Source organism: Camelus bactrianus, chromosome 35, assembly GCF_048773025.1.
Source record: "Camelus bactrianus isolate YW-2024 breed Bactrian camel chromosome 35, ASM4877302v1, whole genome shotgun sequence".
Lineage (NCBI taxonomy): Eukaryota > Metazoa > Chordata > Mammalia > Artiodactyla > Camelidae > Camelus > Camelus bactrianus.
Genome location: NC_133573.1, coordinates 28761402 through 28777023, shown reverse-complemented (window position 1 = coordinate 28777023; position 15622 = coordinate 28761402). Strand labels below are relative to the sequence as shown.

General features: G+C 58.1%; 1 long non-coding RNA gene across 2 annotated transcripts; it reads right to left on the bottom strand.

The window, feature by feature from the left end:
• Positions 1–5997: 5997 nt before the first annotated feature.
• LOC123618935 (uncharacterized) lies at positions 5998–15326 on the bottom strand. 2 transcript variants are annotated; one of them, XR_012504140.1, is made up of 3 exons: positions 14155–15326; positions 9460–9649; positions 5998–7472 (listed from the first exon to the last, which is right to left on the bottom strand). It is a non-coding gene; the product is annotated as an uncharacterized LOC123618935 (long non-coding RNA). The 2 variants fall into 2 exon arrangements; XR_012504141.1 differs by lacking the exon at positions 14155–15326 and adding an exon at positions 12452–12619.
• Between the last annotated feature and the right edge of the window lie 296 nt (positions 15327–15622).

Sequence of the window (15622 nt, the reverse complement as noted above, 5' to 3'; positions counted from 1 at the left end):
CGCTTCGGCCGGTGCCGTCCCCCTTGGCTGTGTTTCCCTCGCTGGTCACGCCCACCGCCTGCCCTGAGGCCGGTGGCCCCGCTTCACGGGTCTTCCCTCCACCTCTCAGACGTCGCTGACGCCACTTACAGAAGAGCCCAGAGGAGAGAGCACGGTGCGCCCAGCAAAACAAGGTGGCGCCCGGCTGCAGACCACGTGGTGCTGCCCCCCACCAACCCGGCTTGTCCTCAGGAGCACTGGCACGGCTGAGCGGGGGCGCCGGCTTCAACCAGGTCAGGTCCTGGAACTGGGGCGGCAGGACCGGCTCCACCCGAGCCTGACAAGCTCATCGCCCCACCCGGGCGGGGGCCGCGCTGCCGCCTTGCTACCTGAGGGGGGAGGCGGACCAGCCCCGATGCCCCTGCCCCCTTGGAGCTGTTGGAGCTGTTTCCGCAGAGCGAGCCTGTGTTCCAGGGAGGCCGGAGGAGTGGACAAAAGGAGGGCTGTGACCCTGCCTCTGAGGGCTCCCATCCCGGGCGGGTCCCAGAGACAGAGCTGGGGTCCTGCCCAATGTCTGCAGTCGGAATGACGGGCACCGAAGTGTGTTCGAACAAGAGGTCAACTGAGGGCAGAGCCTCGAATGGCCTGGGGGCCCAGGGCAGGAAGACCACCCCCAAAACAGCCTCCATCGCCTCCCTCCCTGCAGGCCACCGCTCACTCTCCTGGGATGAGGGGAGAGAGGGCGGCTTGCCAGCCTCTGGGACTGGACACCAGTCCACTCCAGGCCTGTCTCAGGCCATGTTCTGCCATCACCGCAGAGGCACCTCAGCCTGGAAGCCAGTCTGCCTCCGGGGAGTCACCCGCCCTCCTCCACACACACCTGGTGCCCGGCCTCCAGCCTCTGCTGTCGGAGGTGGAGGGGGGGGGGTCCTGTCTAATCTCCGTCTCCCAACCAGTACGTTGTCCTCGTCACGAGGTGGGTGCGGGGAACGCGTCCAGAGAACAAAGGGTCAGTGATTGGGCCGCCTTCACTGCTGTCCTTTGAATGGGTTACGGTTGGTTTTGCCCCCTCACGCCCCAGATGAAGCTTCGAGGGGCCAAGGAGGTGGACTAAGAAACGCCAGGTTAACAGCCAAGCCGAGACCAAGACTACGCGGTCCAGTTCCCGGCCCACGTCGCGCCCGCGGCCAGGACCTCGGCCAGCGTCCCCACTCCCCCAGCGCCGCCCCTCCACCAGCCGAGGCACCGCATCGGTGGTCTGTGAACAAACCCGGCCCTTCCCGCCGTCACAGCATCTCCCGCCGGCGAAATGACTGGGTCGAGGAGAAGACACGTGCTTTCCTGCTACACAAACAGCCCCTCCTCTCATGTGCACAACACTCCAGGGTCACCTAGGAACGGCCCTTCCTTCCCGTTCCCGGGGCCGGCTGCCGTGATGGCGGGCAGAGGTCACCCCGTTCCAGAGCAGACCGAAGGAACTGGCTCCTCAGAAGGAAACCGGAAGCCAGTGATGTGACCCGTGACTCAGCCCCACGCCCCGTGGTGGTGTCGGCTCCCAGCCCGCCCACCCCGACTGTCACCCAGTGTCCGGGCACCGCTGCCCATGTCCCCTGAGCATCTCACTTCCAACGCCTGTAAGACACACACGTCCTCAGGTCTTGGAGCTCCCTGCCATTGGATAGATGTTTAGTTGTGAAAAAATGTCCATATTCCCCATTTCCACCGTCTCACCACCCAGGCTTCCTGTGCAGCTTCACCCCTGAACTCGGGCCTCAGCCTCCCCTCTTCCCATCATAGGATCTCCTCCTACACCCACATTTTTCTTAACTCTTTTACAGTCTAAGAGCTCGTGCGTCTGCTGGCCCAGAGAATTTGTCTTATTGACATGATTGGTGGGTCTCCTTTTCTGCCTCCTTCCTGGGCCCCCATGTCTGGGGTCTCTCCTTCCCGCCATCCTGTCCAGCGTTTCTTAGAACCAGAATGTGTTTCTCCCCCTGCTTCCTTCTTTGGAGAAATTGCTCTTTCTGGCCCTGGAGCCCCATATCAGCTTTAACTGGTTCGCGGTGAGGACGTGTGCATCTGTTATTTCCTGGTGGCAGGAGAGGTCTGTGCCTGAGGTAGCACGGCTCCTGGTCTCCCTGCCGCCCTGGGTGACGGGGTTGCTGCAAACCTTTTGCGCCCATGTTCGGCAATGTCTGTTGCCACCAGCTTTATGCTTTCCTCGGACACCCATCGCAGCCTGTCGACACCTCGTTGCCTAACCCGGTAGAGCCACGCCGATGCCTCTGCCCTATTTACCTGTGGGAGAGGGTGACATTAACGTTCACACCTGAGCCCTGTGTGCCAGGTGCTGTGGGAAGAGTTCCGGGGGGGTGACCTCATCTTGTCCGCACTGTTTACTCCTGTGTTACCGATGAAGCAACCGAGGCTCGGAGATGTCACAAAACTTGTTCGTGGGAGAGCCAGGAATCTGGATCAACGTTCGCGTTGCTTCAGAGCCTAGCCTCTCCTGCACCGCATCGCGGCGCCTCTCAGTGTCTGATGACTTCAGCCATCCTTCGCACGCCACCCCCTAAAGACAGCCAAGGCCCAGCTCAGGCAAACCCTGGGGTCCTGATGCCAGCTTCAGTCCCTTATCTCCCAAGAACTCAGATCAGGCACAACACCGGTGGTCTGAGTAAGGAAGTGGAGGATGGGCGGGACCCTGGGGGTGGGATTCACGCATCGACGGCGCAGTGTGATGAGCCCTCCAGCCCAGTCCTCCCCGCCACACAGACCACACGGGGACTCCACGCCCTCCACCGCCTTCACCCAGTTTCTCTTGATCATTCGTCCCAGGAGACCCGAGTTCCATCCCAGCTCAGCCTCCACCCAGTGACGTGACCTTGGTCAATGCCTTCATCATCCATTCAGCAGATATTTCGTGAACTTGTGTCATGTGCCGGGGCTGGGCTGGACCTCGAGAGCCTTCAGGGGGCCTGAGGCTGCAAGAGGTGCCCTTAGCAACTGGAAGTGCCCACGGTCCATCCCCCAAGGACGGCCTGTCCAGGGCAGCACAAAGCGGATGTGGCTTGGAGCCAGGAGATCCTTCTGCAAGGCCCTCTGTGTCCCTGGCGAAGTAGTCGTACTGTCCTGGGCAAGTGCTATGTTCAAAGGTTACAAGGTCTGGAAAACGCGGGAGTGGGACTAGACGGTAGCTTTCAGAATTAGCAGTAGAAGCCACGCTTCCCATGAAATCTTATTCATTTGATGAATAATAGTTAATGTTCATTGAGCCTTTACTGTTCCCACCACCCGTCCAACCCTTCCCTGTATTAACCCCCAGTGCCCTGGGCAATGCTGGGCCCATCTGGCAGGTGAGGACCATGAGTCAGGAGCACTGGGGAAAGGAAGGTGGTCGGGCTGCTCCCTTCACCCTCTCCTACTCCCCCTGTGTTTTGGGAGGGACCTCTGGAGAGTCTAAGGGTCCCAAAGAGCTAGTTCAAAGCCACTGGGTGAATGACCTCCGAGGGAGCTGCCCCCGGGCTTTTCCAGACCACCTGGGGCCTCCTGTCCAGGCACTGAGCTCACACCCCAAACCCTCCTCCATGCCTCCCGTGCTCACCCGCAGGCGCACGTGTTTGTTCACATGTGGAGGCTTGAGCCACATGTGCATACACATTAAACTCAAAGGTTTTCATCACCCTCATGAGCTTCAACGGCTTGGAGCTTGGAACAGACACCTTTCTGGGCTCTGAGTGAGTTCCAGACCCTTCTAGGGAGATCCGCTTGTCCTCCTGAACATGACTGCCTCACCCCGTGGTGACGGGAGCTTGGAGGAACAGACGGGCCTCCTTAGCCACTTACCACGGGCATGTTGGCAGCGTGGGGTCCTGGCCTCTCAGCAACAATCCCCCTGTCATATTCATATTTTCTGTTGGTCAATTTTTTTTTTAAACATCAAATGGAAGTTTGAAAGGCAGATGGGTCATACACCTGACCCCTTCCTTCCAGAACCAGCAACTTGCCTCCCCGCCGTGCCCCCTCCATCCTGCCTCCCCACCCCCAGCCCAGCCCACCCCACCCCCACCCCCAGGCCTGGCCCGGAACCCCCTCACCTGCCCGCAGCACAGGGAGGGCAGGCCGGGCAAAGTCAGCGACCTCAGCACCAATCACGAAAGATCACCCTTTTCCCAGGAAAGCAGGAGGCCCAGGGGAGACTTTGACCTGTGTGGCTGCTTTTACTGTGTGAGACTCAGCACGAATCTTTGTGCTTTGGTTCGGGGTGATCATTTGACCCTGATTTAATCAAAGTGGCTCTCAGCAGTTAAATACAGGCCACTCTGCGTCCCCGTGTCGCCTGGAGCGTGAAAGCACGATGGAAGCCCTCAGGACGCTGACAGTGCAGCCAAGGACCCAAAGGAAGGCTGGACGCAGGCGGGGCCCCCAGGGGGCCGACCTCGGAAAGCAGCCGCCTGTGGGGAGCAGTGGACCTGACATGAGGACACGCGGACCCAAGAAGAGCCAGGAAACGCTCAAAACAATCCAATAGTCGGCCTCCCGCGCGCTCGGTGGACTTCATTCTGCGAGTGAGGCCTCGGGTCATAAACGAGAACGTCTCCTGCACTTTTAAGATCGAGCAGGAGGCGGTGCCCTGCGGCCCCACGAGCCCTGGGAGAGGCGGCCCCTCGTCCCCACATCCTGAAGGGTGACGGACCTGGTTACTTATCAGATTTCAGTTACACAGGGCACAGCTCTGACCCCAGTCCACGGTGTCCCCCCTGAACTCCAGCTCCAGCCCAGCCCAGGACAGGCCTGCAGGCATCTCCGATTCACACGAGACCAACACAGACCGAAAGTCACCCTGGGAGTCGGGTCAGCCACGGAGTCTGGAACAGCCTTCGGTAGGGAGGTGAGAAGGGCCGGCCCAGGACCCCTGGCTCCCACAGAAGGTTCCCCCGTCATTGGAGAAGACCCTCTCCCGGCAACGAGGGTGATTAAGAAAGTGTGGTTTTGCCCGTGACCAATACACGCTGGAAGGCAGAGCCAACAGGCCTCTGTGTCACCAGGCCCTCCTGGCCTTGGGGAACAAGACGCGGCAGCAGGAGCTGGTCAGGACCACGTGCACAGCTCACCGCGGTCCCCAGACGAGCTGGAACATCACTGCGGGCGTCTCATCACCACACCCCAGTGTTGTTGCTTCTCAGACTATGAACAACAGCACAAACCATGCACCCCCTGCAAACTCAGGCGTGTCTGGGCGTTTCTGGGAGACTAAAGGCTGGAAAGTCACAAGTAGGAACTTGAGCTGCTGAGACCAAACAGCGACCAGAAGGTGGACGAGATGACCTGGGGGGTGGACGCAGACAGGGACAGGTGCACTGCCAGGAATTAGTCCACGTGCTGGTCTTCAAGTGAGACCGGGGCGGATGCCAGAGCATCCTGGCTCCACGCTTCTCCCGGGCTCCTGCCTCTGGCTCTCGTGGGACCCTCCCTCTGCTCCTCAGCCCCTCCGGGCACTGACCCTTCTCCAGGCGGCAGACCAGATCCAGCTTCCACACTTCACTTTCCTCCCTCGTTCCTGCCAACCTCCCCACCCTCTCCTCACCCAGGATGACACTGCGCCCCCAAGCCCCGAGAGCTCTGTCCCTCAGGAGCAGAAGAAAGTGCAGGGATGTGCACAGTCGGGACAGGAGGACGGTCCCAGCCACATGGGCCACCCGTCCACGGGGAAGGCACAGTGTGACCTCGGAGAGCTCCCACCCCCAGTAGCATCCCCAGAAGGTCCCCAGACCCTCTGTCTGCCGTGAATCCGGGCGGACAGGGAATCCCAGCCCTGGAGAGAAGTGGGGGATGGAGGCTGACCGCTGGGCACCGCTTCCCGTCCACACACGCTGGCTTCTTCCCGTCTGCCTCTGCCAGACTGCGGTGATTCACCCTTTGAAGCTGGGAGTCGGCTGTAACTCGTTTGTGTTCATCTTCTTGGAGGGAAATTTGAATCAAAGAAAGAAGCCTCAGGGGACTGAAAAAAAAAAACGCCTGCATTCCTATCCCGTTTCCTTTTCTTCTGGTTCCCCCTGAAACGATCCTTGTTAAGCCCAGGGTCTAAAAGAGGCAGGAATCTCTCTTTCTGTGCTTTATGGAAATGCGGTGAAATCTTGTATGGGCGGGCATGGCAAAAAGAGAGGTGTCTGGGGCAGGCTAATCTTGAATATTTATTTCAAATAAAATGGAAAGGTTGGTAGCAAAGGGTGGTTAGAAATCCATGCAGATCTCCTGCACGCTGGTCCCTGGTCGTGGTTCTCCCCCATCCATACCCGGTTGTTGGGAAGCGCTCTACGGTCTGAAGAGAGTCAGGGCTGGAGGGTACAGTCTGGGGCAGAAGCAGTTAAGAGGCAGTGGCTCCTGCCTTCCACCCTGGCCGCCAGCCGTCACATCAGAGAACCCAGAGGTCAAAGGAGCTCACTTGTGAGAGGTGACTTTCGTTCCAAAGGCAGTGTTTCATGGGGCGGACACTACACTGGGCTCATCCAAAAGGGCTGCTGGCCCTGGGGCGGTCACAGAATCTCGACCAGTCCTTTGTCCTGACACCCCTCCCGCTGTGCAGACTTCCTCTTTTGTCAGATGAAGAGCCTGGGCTTTGAGGCCGGACAGCCCGGGATCTCTGACCTGGAGGTGATTGCTGCCCCAAGACCTGGGCCCAAATCACTCATCCCCCACGTGGAGAGCTGACATTCTCGCAGCCCCTCCCGGGTGCCAGGTCCTGCTGTGAGCACCTGCTTGGACAGAACCCGCTACCACCCTAGAGGGTGGCTACCATCGTAACTTCCCCGTCGTACAAATGAGGAAGCTGAGACGCAGAGAGTTTAAGGGAGTTGCCTGCTGTCCTGCCGCTGGCAAGTGGCAGAGCTGCGACTGAATGCAAGTCTGTGCCCCCGACCACACTCTCCGCCTCCCACAGCCCCTTGGCCTCCCGGTGACCTGGTGATAAGGGTGCCTGCTCGGGCCTTGGTGAGCGTCAGAAATCATCTCCGTGTGCCTGGTATGCAGTAGGTGCTTAGTAAATGACAGCTCCCACTGCTGTCCCCCGTCCAGCTCTAACACTCTGTGAGGCTTGCACATGTATTTCCACCCTTTGAAACAACCCAAGAGGCGGGACTGGCCCCGGGCAGTGCAGCTGGAGAGCCCCCTTCACACTGCAGGACGAGGCTCACGCTCTGACTGCAGCGCCCTGCGGCCTCGGCCACTTCGGGCTCATCCTCCCGCAGCGTCCGCCGTTGGGGCTGGCTGACGCCTGCAGGTGCAGACCCGGGAACAAGCCTGTGAGAGCAGACGGAGCATCCAGATGCCACGGACGTGGCTCCCTCAGTGCTGGGAGCAGAGAGCCAATCCCGTGGTCACCTTGGGGGCTCTGACGAGCATCCCGGTCCCACCTGCCGAAAGAAACGGTGACATCACTCCCCAGAACAAGATGATTCCAGTCTTAGTGTCTTTGATGGGACATGTCCTCAGTGCTGCAGGGGGAATGAAACAGGTTAGGACGGGGATGGGGTCGAGGTCTCCCTCCCTAGTCGCCAGCGCGGACCTGGCTGGGAAGCTGGCATTCAACGCCCCCCTTTCCCAGTGCCCTCGAAGCATGGAGACCTGTGTGGCTGCCAGCACCTCAGCCAGAAGGGATGAGGGCTCTCTCTGTGCCTCCACCTGGCCTCCTGGCCACTCAGTGAAGCACATCTTCCTGTCACCCCAGCATCACGCAGAACCACCTTGCCTGCGTCTAACGAGCTTTAGTGGCTGTCATGGAGAAGCCTTGGGAAGGGGACACGGGAGAAGCCAGAGAGGGAACGCGCTGGTGTCCCTTGAGTGTTCCGGTGATGCCCAGAAGCCGGGCCACGACGGGGGTCCGGGCAGGCTGGGACCAAGGTGACAGTTTCTCCACTGCCCGCAGCTCCCACCTCTCATGACGCTGAGCATCGGGGGGAAGCAGGCCCCTGGGAACCGGTACCGCAGGTGAGCGACGCCCAGCCTCCTGTCTGCCCACGGGTGGGCCCTGTAGGCACTTCAAGGGGCTGCAGAGCTGAATACGCCCCCTCCCCCCGCCCTGGCTTTACTTTCCTGAACACAGTTTTTAAAAAAACATTTTCCACTGTCCTTTCTCATTTAATCCAGGTCCTCCGCCAGCTTGGCCACATGACTCAGCCCCTCTCCTGACCTGCCGGGTTCAGGACAGGGGTGCAGGCTGCAGGGGCATGCAGCTGGGCAGTGCTGTCTGATTCTAGGGGGGGGTCCCTGGCCTGGGCCAGGGTGGGTCCACAATGCAGTGGTGCATGTCCCTCCCGGTGGCCGACAGCCGTGGGGCCCCTCGCAGTGCCCACCTCCGTGCCAGGCCTGGGCGCCTTGGACTCAGTGTGTCCCCTGCAGGCACACGCTGGACGCAGGACTCGGGCCCCTGGGGCACATGGCGTCTGCCTTCAGCCTCCTCCCACCTCCTCTCCATCTTCCTTCCCCATCTCCCTCCCCACAGCGCCAGGACCTGTCCTGTCCCCAGACACCTAGATGGACGTTTTGTTGGCAAAATGCAGTCCCTGTGGTTGCCAGGTCGGTCCCTGGCCTTGACGAGTAGAGCAGGGGGACGGGGGCTGGAGCACCAGAAAGGAGGCACCAAATACTCCTTGACCGGAGCGGGGCCCTGGGGACGTCAGGGAGGGCCCCAGGCCTGCGGATCAGCCATGTCCCCCAGCACAGACTCGGGGCGGCCCCCTCACCCCATTCCCTTTCCCTTTCAGTCGTCAAATAACTGGACTCAAACCACCTCCCTTCATCCCCGAAAAAGGTGCTGTCTGACTGCAGCTCAGAAGGACATTCCATCCCCGGGGAAGGAATTTATAAATCTCGCCTGCCATCAATCAGTGCCAGGCTCCTGGACCTCCCAGGCTATATAAAGCCACTCTTCTGCCTCCTGTGTTTCCAATTTTAAATCAAACACAGCTCAGCCCCGCTGACTCCTCACGGATTCCAGGGGCCGTTCAAAGTCTCCCTGAACCAGCCGGCTAAAAATGACTCCGTTGTTCCACTGGAGAAATTTAAAACTAAAACTCACGTGCAGGGTGGAGACTGCCCCAGGATAAATATGAATGGGAACTGTGAGGTATGTTTCTCCACCAAAAAAGCAAAGAAAAAAATTATCTCTGTGAAACGTCTGGGCCCAACCCACCTGCAGACCTCCCCACCATCCTGCTTTCTGGGTGGCTGTTTCTATAGCAACCAGGTTCTCAGAGAGACCCTGGACCCACCCTCCCAGAGAAGGGAAGGGACTAGGCCAGCAGCCAGTGGTTGAAGGGCCCCCCACCCCACCCTCCGCCCTCCGGCTTGGTGCCAGGTGCTGGGGAGGGGGACTCTTCCTCCAAGTGAGGGGAAGGCAAATATGAGGGAGTGGTCCTGGGTGGTGGTCTGTCATAAAGCTGGAAAGAATGCCAGGGTTTCCATGCCCAGGAGAGACAGTACCTATGGGGGCAATCCATGGAGGAATCTCACACGGTCGCCCAAACACCTTCTAGAGTCTTCTGTTCCTTCCAGTGGCCTCAGGATTTCCAGGGAGGAGAAGGATCCAGGTACTCAGTACAGAAGGAGGAGAAGCTTCTGGAGGCTGATGTCGGGGGTCCCAGGCTGTCTCGGCCAGTCACCTGGTGCCGCCCTGCAGACCCGGAGGAGCTGAACTTCAGTGGAGAGACCACCCCCTCCCTCGCCCTGGAAGCGGATCCCGTGCAACCCCAGACCCTGGTGAGCACGGTAAGTACTTGCCCCCGCGGCGTGGGGTCCTGCCTGCAGAGGCCCAGACCCACAGGCGAGCAGCCCTGTCCCCAGACTGTTTCCTCTCAGACCCCCGTTCCCCTCACTGGAGACAAAGCAGGGTCCATTGACACCACCTGCCGTATTATTTTCTTTCTTTCTTTCTTTTTTCTTTTGGTTGCTTCTTTCTCCAGGAAGCACTGCTGGTGACGTGGGAGAAGGCAAATCTAAAGGTATCAATCCCCGTGTCCTGGAGATGACACAGACCCCGAGTGACCCCCACAGGAGAGGTCCCGGCCGGGCCTGAAGCCCAGAACCTCTCCGGGGCCGGCTCAGCCAGGATGACAGATCTGCGTGGGAAAGAGTGCTAACAGCCCGGAAAGTGTGATCAGCCTGAGCTGAGATCATAAACAATCCCTCACGGACCCCTCTCCCTGCGCCATCATCATCCCCGAAGGAGGGAAATTACTGCAGGGGGCCTGGACTAGGCCTTTCAGTCCAGGAAGCGAGGTTGGGCAGGAGCTGGTAAAGAGAGGCTCTTCCTTTCCAAGAACTGGCCACAAAAAAATGGTCTTGGCCTTCCACAGAGAAGGCTTCGATCAGAGGTGAGAAAGAAGGTTGTAATAACATAGATTTTGAGAGGCCTACAGAGGAGGCAAAACCAGAGAAATCGTAGCCTGGGGGGAGCACTGCCTGGCTGAGGGGAGGTCTGTAGAGGCCACGAACCCCCTGTTGCAGACTTGGCACTGGGTGTTGGGAAGTCAGTGTCTGAAGTTATTCACAAAAGCTGCTTTAATACATCCCAAGAGACATCAGCTGCATTTCCAAGAATCAGGCTATCCAAATAAAAATCTGGGTCCAAAGTCCTCTACGTAATTTTAAAAGCAAATTTTCAGCTCTTGGATGCAGCGTCCTGGTGGCTTTATCCAAGTCTCAGATTCTGCATAGTCACAACTTCAAAAAATAATACCCAACTCTGTGTTCCCCACAGAGAGACTCCAGGGATGGAGAAGACTCTGTAACCCAAAACCTGTGAGGAAACTTTAGTTCTGGAGCCAAAGAGAGGTTTCCGCTGAACGGGAACAAAAACAGGCAAAGGGGTTTTGCAACAAGCAAGACCCCTGGTTAAAAAACCGCGGGGACGTCAGGAAACTCCAAAGAACTGGCTGAAAACAAGATCTCTTTACCCTAGAACATAGCACCTTCAACAAGGGGGGTGAAACTGGACGCTGGAATCTGGTCCTGCCAACATTCTCAGTTCTAACCTGCCGCGCCCTGCTGGAAGTGGGGGTGACAGGTAGGAGAAAGGGCAATTCCCTCGTCTGGGACCACGTCTTCATTGCCATGGCTCCTTTGCTGTTGTGCAGACAAAGCCACACGGATATGTCGGGAGAACCGACGCCCAGATGTGTTCCCTTCACTGTGTTCTATTCATTCATGTGTGAATCTGACAGTTACTTGTCGAATGTCTGCTCCACGCCAGGCACAATGCTGTTCCCTGGAGATGAGAAGCGGCTGCCTTCGGGTAGCTAGCAGCGCCAACAGGTGGGCAGCAGATCTAAAACACCTCCAGGACTGGAGCTCCTGTGTCACCCAGCAATATGAGGTGTTTCATGAGTTCACACGCTACGTCATCACGTGCATCTCAGAGGAGAGCAGAGGACCTGAGAGTGGCTGAGGCCTTGAGAGGAGGCTTCCCCCAGCCCAGCTTCCGGCTCTATAAATTTCAAACCTCGTTTCTCTACTGCCCCCCCATCCTTCTAGGCCCTGGCACCTCCAGATGCCTGCCCGTGGCGGTGAGACCCTAGCACTGCCTCCTCGTCACAATGCCAGGGGTGGTAGAGGAATCCCGAAGCCGTGTCTCTACCAGGACATCTGTGGGTGACTCACGTGTACTTGCAGGGAGTGCAAACGTCCCAAATCAGAGAGGACGCCGTGACCGACCGCACTCACAAACTGTGCACGCGCACAAGGCCCGGGCTTTGGAGAGGGTCCCGCTAGAGAAGCCTGAGTCTGCTTTTCACCAAGATCAGCGCAGATCTGGGGAGGCCATCTCCGCTGCCGAGACGCTCAGCCCCACAGGTCACCTGAGGCCTGTGTCCAAGAGTTGCAAACACTTAAATCAGGCTCTCCATAAATGCCAAGAAAAGATGTGATGCCAACCCTGGCCCCTGTTTTTGGATCCAACCTCAGCCCCCAGCCTCCCTCGGTTCCCCCGTCTTCCCCGACGTGCGGGCTTCTCTCCGCCAGACCTCCTGTGCTGTCTGTTTTCTAGTTGTCGTCCTTCAGCTCACTCTGCAAATCTCATCGCTTTCTTTCCCTTCTCCCCTTTCCCAGACCTGTCCTGCCCGTCTCCTCCGTCTCTCCTCTCCCTTGCTGTCACCCTCACTTCGACTCAAAACCTTCCCTCTGTCACCTCTCTCTGTCTCTGCATCTTCCGTCCTCACTGTGGACTCTCTCCCCTGTCTTTCCCTGGTGCATCTGCGTCCTTCCAAATACAACCAGCCTCTGTGCCATCCTCGCATTTTTCATCTCTATTTGCTAGTTGTTTAAGAACTTGCTCTCAGGACAAAGCCTTATTGCAGCTGGGTTTTTGTTGGTTTTTTTTTCCTTCCTGTGGCATGAAAGCCCTAGACTGGCCTTTCCCTCCAGGCTGCAGGACGGGAGTGAGGCCAGAAACAGCAAGAGCTAGGCCGGGACCTCTCACCTCTGCTTTTGCAGGCGCTGCCCCAGAGGGAAGTGTTTCTTGGACGTCCTGTGTCTCGGACACAAAGGAGAAGAACATGTCAGTTGTTTGGAAATCCCTCTTAACTCTTCGCTTCTTCTCTAATCCCATCTGTTTCTGTCTGACTTTCTACAGACACCTACCCCTGTGTGTTCCTCACTCTGTTCATGGGTTAGAACCTAGAACGCCCTCTGTCAGCACAGAGAACAGAACAAAGTCCCTGTCCTCGGGAAACGTGTGGTCCCGGGTCTGCAGACAGAAAATCATCTCCTGGTGCCAACGAAAAATTAACCAGTCAATCTAAGAAAGAAATGGACACTTTTATTCAAGCCAAATTTGAGGATTATAATCCGCCCCCCCCCCCAAAAAAAGCTCTGAGAGCTGTTCCGCCCGTTAGAAATCAAGACCCAGTTATGTAAGGTTTCTAAGACAGAGGGCTGGACATCCAACAATGCGTTATTGACAGCTTACACAACGCAGATCTAACCGTCCTCCCGGTGGGTTGTGTGACGCCTTACAAGGTCAAGAAGGAATGCTGTCTTTTAAGGAGTTGTCTTGGTGCTGGGAGAGCGCGGCTGCTTATGGTGGAGCCAGCGTCCCCACCGGCCCGGGAGGCCTGGTGGATGCCCAGCGCAGAGACACAGTGCACAGTGCGGGAAGAGGGGGCCAGAGGCCAGGAACAATCTCCTCTGCTTACATGTTTCTTGTCTTGCCGTAAAATATGCATTTTACTTCACAGTAGAAATCTGAGTAATCAACTGTGCGGTGATGACCATCGGGGGCAGGTTACAGCAGGGAGAGCCCATCATGAGCCTCAAGGATCAGGGGACACCTGGGAGGGGTGGGACTTGTGCCGCCCGTGGAGGAGGAGAGGGCGTCTTAAAGGAGTAGCGGCGGCAAGAGCAAATCCAGAACCTCAGGACCGGAGAGGTGGGGTGGGGAGAGTCCAAGGAGAGCAAGGGGGCGGCCTGGCCGGACAGTGACAGCGGATGAGGGGTGGGGCTTCCGCGTCACGGAGACCGCGCATCACAGACTGACTTAGTTGGCTCACAGCAAGATGCTGCAAACCCAGTGGCTTCCACCACAGAAGTTTTCTTTCTCCCCGCCCTGGAGGCTGGAAGTCCAAGGTCAAGTTCTGGCCGGGTGTGGTTTCTGGCCGGAGCTCTCCGCCTGGCTGCGGACGGCCACCTTCTCACCCGCCGTGTCCCCACGTGGCAGAGAGAAGCCAGGAGTCTCTCTGGGCTCATCTCCATCATCAGAATCATGGTTTCAGGGACCAGAGCTGCATGGCCGCAGCCCAGGAAGGACATTCCTGCCACCCCAACACCAGGTTACAACACATCAGGGGAGGATCCCTCTGCTTTGGTTTCTGTTGCATTCACAGGGCACACCTCGTTGGGTGTCCTCTAAATATTACACACGTGGAAACTGACTTGAACAGAATTGACTGCAGAATCTGGAGGCCCATGGAAGAAAGCCCTTCTTCCCACAGTGAGAATCAAGCTCCTTGATGAAATTAATGGGTCAAATCACATGGGCTTCTTTGAAGCTTTTGATGCATGTTGCCAGATTACACTCCTAAAAACTGTGCCAACCTCTGCCACCACCCCTGGCAGCGTGGGAGGACGCCCTGAGCGTGCACATCTGCGCTCCAGCGGCACCTGAAGGACCCGTCCCACAGTTACCTGGTCTGTTTGGAGCTGCAGGGATCCACGAGGCTTGGTACAAAGACCCAGGAGACCGGGCACCCCGTCCCCCAGGCCTGCTGCTGGGTGGCGACACCACCTCCAGCAAGGCATTCATCTCCTCTTCTGCCAAAGGAAGACGGTAGCTATCTGCCGGCCCCGCTCGGCGCTGGCGGACCAGTGCCAGAGCGCGGTGCGGGCGTGCTGTTGTAACGGGGACACACCCAGACACGGAGTCGGGCCAAGGTGTCACTTTTTGAGAAGCGCTGCTTAACTGGGTTGTCCACGGAGCCTCGAGATCTGGGGCAGAACTCAGGGGGTGGGAGTCCGTGGCTGGTTGGCTCAAAATGTATCTACTTCAACAGAACCTGAGGACAAACAAAGCTTCCTTTTTCTACCACAAGTGTGATTGCACAGCACACTGATGCGTCATAAGCTAAACACACACCCACAGCCACTACCAGCACGGCTGAGTCAGGGAGGGCAGAGAAGGCTGGGCTGCCAGGGAGCCCGCACCTCGGTTGTGGGGTTTCCTTACGACCGACAGAAAGTTCTCCCTCCACTGGGATGAAATGTGCTCCTCTGGGAATTCTGACCATCAGTGCTTACCCCACCTTGGTCCTACAGCCATGGCCTGTGCAAGGTTGCCCTTCTGAGAGTCTCCCCCAGCCAGGGCTTTCCTCTGTGGCCCGGCGGACAGTGGGCCCCACGTCCACCCAGCCAGCTCGGCTGACACCCTAAAGCCTGAGCCTGGAAGGTGACTGAGGGTCTTCACCAGGGACCACAGGGCATTTGTCCCTCGGTTGATGGGAGATCCCCAGCCTTCAGGGTGAGGAGAGGGGCAGCAGAGGCCGGGAATTGGGGGAGAGGCCATGGTAGCACCCAGCATCTTGCTGGGGCCCGGTGATGAGATCCCGCCGGATCCAGATGTGAATACAAGACTCAAGGCGCGGGGGCCTCAGGACAGACCAGGTGAAGCAGATGCACTCTGTCCAGAGGAGCCACGTGTCGTCCCTGGAAAGGCCCGAATTCTAACTCCACCTCTTTCCACTAGACCCAGAGGGCTGACTGGAGAGACGGAGATATTTAATGGAATAAGATTAGCTGTTAGGTAAAAAGTGTCTCCTTCTGCGTTTCAGGCACTTCCCACATTTAATCATCTTTCATCCTCACAGCGATCTGAAAGGTCGGCCTTACACCCATTTTACAGGTAAGAAAACTGAGATTCGCCAAAGTAGAGTAACTAGCCTGAGGCCACACAGCCAATGAGCACATGGGGTTGTGACCTGGGCACCCCCGGACAGGTCTGTTCCAGCCAGCAGTGCCCGGGGTCTGCCCAGGGTGGACCGTCCTCCTGGAACGGCTGGGAGGCCCCCTACTGAGGGCTGGGGCATGAGTAGGTGGGTCAGACATCGCTGGCCACCAAGCACTCACCCAGCCCAGTGTTTGGCCCACCTCCCATCCATTT